Below are 3,341 nucleotides of genomic sequence, written 5' to 3' on the forward strand. Positions count from 1 at the left end.
AGGGTCAAGTCCTTCCAAAACAATAAGGGGATTTTTCTTGTCTTTTTTTGACTATAACTGCATATGAGGGAGTGCTCTGAAAAAGTGGGCATCTTCTACTTGACAAGGACAGTTGTGACCTCGAACTTTATACCCTATAAGGGGCGTCGGTTTATTTTATTTTTTAAAAGATTTTATTTATTTATTTGAGAGAGAGAGGCTGAGAGAGAAAGAGAAAGAGAGGGAGCAGGGCAGAGGGAGAGGGACAAGCAGACTCCCAGAGAGCAGGGAGCCTGATGTAGGTGGGACTCCACCCCCAGACCCTGGAATCATGACCTGAGCCAAAGGCAGATGCTTAACCAACAGAGCCACCCAGGCATCCTGGGATGTTAGTTTATGTGAAATTTTTCAAGTATCCAGCAAGAGGATGACAGCACTTGGTTTGGAGTTTGCTTCCTAACTGTGTGGCCCAAGGAAACTCCCTAGATTTTTCTAAAAAAAGAGTAGTCAAATCAGAATTCACATCTAAGGTTGTTGTGAGGATAAAATCAAAGAAAGATAATGTAAAGCACTGTGCGAACTGTAGGGTACCGTCGAAGAGGGAGGGTGTTATTAATGTCCCTAGCTCCCCAGAATTCACCACCTTGATTTTTCCTACTTGTTTCCAGACTTTTTTATGACTTAAAAAATATTACAGTGGAGCGATACACAGGTGAGACATAGATCTGCTCAGCTTGGGGCTGGCAAGTTGCTGAACCGGTTCCCTCCGCCCAGCAGCCACCAGGGGAGCAGAGATGGGGGTCCCGATAGAGGAGCAGGGGTGGCTGGCCTTCGGTCCCTTCTGCCAGTGGCCTCCTTATTTCCCTGGGAAGAGAATCTCAGGACCAGAAGCGCATTCCAAAGCCTCAGGTAATTGCGTATTTTCCTGTCTCCCGCTGCCTGGAACCGATGATTCTGCTTTGCTGTGATTAGTACAGATACGTAACTGCTAAAGTGTGACCTAGTTCTCGTTTTTCCAGATGGACCAGCGTTGTGATCCTGTCTTGCTGGCTTGGAAAGAAAACAGAATAAACAAACCTAGAAAAATAACCCAGAGAGTTCTTTATGGCTAAAGCTAAGATAAAGTCTAAGACATGGCATTAGAAACAGTTTCTACCACTTTGAAGTCTTAAGAATATATTTTCAAAAGAAGACAGAACAACCATACGCATGTGTATACGTAGTGTAATATACAATGTCTAATTTGCACCAATATGTTGTGGGGAAAAGAACACAACAAATGGAAATTTCTCCTAAAATCTGGCAAAAAGCCACCCCTCCGCTCTGATTTGGAAAAGAAGATTGTAAACAGTGTGCTGGTGTCTGGTTTTACATTACAGATTATTTGCAGATATCTTTGATTATAGTTTAGCTTTTTAGATTTTTATCACAGAAACTTATTTCAAAGAGCCCTAGCGTGGAGATGATGGAAGAGAAGCTTATAAAAACAGACTCTTGGGCTTCTTTAAGTAGAAGGAAACCAAAATAAAAACCCTGGGTAAGCCGAGGAAACCCCCCTCACTGGTTCGTGTCCCTCGGTTTTTGCTCTGTATTGCCAAGTTCCTCGTGCCCCAAGAGCCGAATGTGGGTTCCCTCACAGGGTGAAGTGACCTGAGCACACAGGAAGGGTCCAGTCAGCACCCAGACACCAGATGGTCTGGAAAGGGTTGGGGGGGGCGGCTCGAGCGGGCTGGGAGGCAACAGAGAAACTAACAAGAGACAAAGGTCCAGTTTCCTCCAACACAAGCAGGGGTAGTTCATGCATAGCTGGGCACAGCGCCCAGGGCGAACCACACTCCCCCACACTTGGATGCTGCAGAGGGGACACAGACATCAAAAGCCTCGAGGAAGAAGAGCAGTTACAGAAATACAATGCTGCCCGAAAAGGGGGTAAGATAGGAGCAGCTTGTACTGCAAACCCACCCAGCTTGCCAGACAGCTCTGGGAGAGCACGCTCGATCTGTGGCTTTCGTGCATGGCTTTCGTGCAAAGGGGCGTCTCTGCTGCTGGCTGTCTAGCCCTGGTGGCTTCAGACTGTTTCCTGGGACTTCCCTCGGGCGGTCTTCGGCCTCACTAATCAATGCATATGCATTAAGGACCCATGGCGCTGTCTTCATGTGCTAAGCATTAGAAGGAGAAAGGGTAAGAGTGAACTGGGGGCAGAGGACAAGACTGGCTCTTGCTAAACTTAGGGGCTGTTTGGAGCCCCTGTCCCTAACCTTTCCCCACTTTGACCAGCCTTGCCTTCCCTCACAAACCAGCATGTTGACACTCTCCCTACCTGTCCTAACAGTATCTTTCTGCCTCATCCGTCCCCGGACACCTGCCAGCCTTCCAAAGACAAGCACAGGAATATAAGACAGCTAACGAATGGGATTACAGGCTCCGGTGAGAAGACGCTTTCTGCAGGGGGCGGGGAAGGAGAGAGGGGGAGGGTCCCACCTGTGTTTGTAAAGTGATGTGCACAGGGGTGGCCACCCTTGCTGGGAGGAGCCCTGTGGTAAGTGTGTGGCCCCGGGGCCACCCTTGAAGAGCTTATGGGGAGCAAGGCCAACGGATGTATGTGGAAATGTCTGCAGAGATGGGCAATCCTGGACCCCCACCTGTCTCTTGTCATTTCCAGCCTGGGAAGTTATCAAGTCACTTGGCTTCTCTAAGCCTTAGTTCTCTGACCTGAAAATGGACCTCTGTGGCCACCTGGGTAGCTCAGTGGGTTAAGAGTCTGCCTCCGGCTCAGGTCATGATCTCAGGGTCCTGGGATCGAGCCCCACATTGGGCTCCCTGCTCAGCGGGGAGCCTGCTTCTCCCTCTGCTCCTGCTGTCCCCCTACTTGTGCCCTCTTTCTCTCTGTCAAATAAACAAACCAAAAACCAAAAAATAAAAAACCCAGACCTGCGGATCCCAGCCCTGTAACGTCGCTGAGACCATGCTATGAAATCTGTTATGGAAATATTAGATGTTCTTAGTCACAGAAGAGCACAAGGCGGGACGTACACGGAAGTCCCCAGAGTGGCCCCGTGTGATCGCTGGGTCAGAAGGTGGAGAGTCTGGCTCAGCTGTCCTGCGAGAGAGCGAGGCTTCAGCATGAGGCCCACCAGGAAGTGTCTGGAAGCAGCCCTTCCCCTGAGGTGGGCGGGGGGCGGGGGACAGCCCAGGGGCCAAACAAAGCTGCCACACCCACTTCCCCTCAGGATTTTGGGGGAGAGTCGCTGTCCTGTGTAGTCAGCCTGAACTGAAACGCAAACCACTTCGTGCCAAGTTCTGGGGGCTCGAGTTTCCTTTCCTGAGGGCAGTTCTCCCATGAGTCAGTGGGAACCGGACCA

The 3,341-nt window shown here is 50.0% G+C and overlaps 1 long non-coding RNA gene across 1 annotated transcript; it reads left to right on the forward strand.

Moving 5' to 3' along the window:
• Positions 1–685: 685 nt before the first annotated feature.
• On the forward strand, positions 686–1,535 carry LOC309868723. The gene is made up of 2 exons (XR_014313815.1): positions 686–888; positions 999–1,535. It is a non-coding gene; the product is annotated as an uncharacterized lncRNA (long non-coding RNA).
• Positions 1,536–3,341: the final 1,806 nt, after the last annotated feature.

This window comes from Mustela nivalis (assembly GCF_964662115.1).
Source record: "Mustela nivalis genome assembly, chromosome: 7".
In the NCBI taxonomy this organism is placed as follows: domain Eukaryota; kingdom Metazoa; phylum Chordata; class Mammalia; order Carnivora; family Mustelidae; genus Mustela; species Mustela nivalis.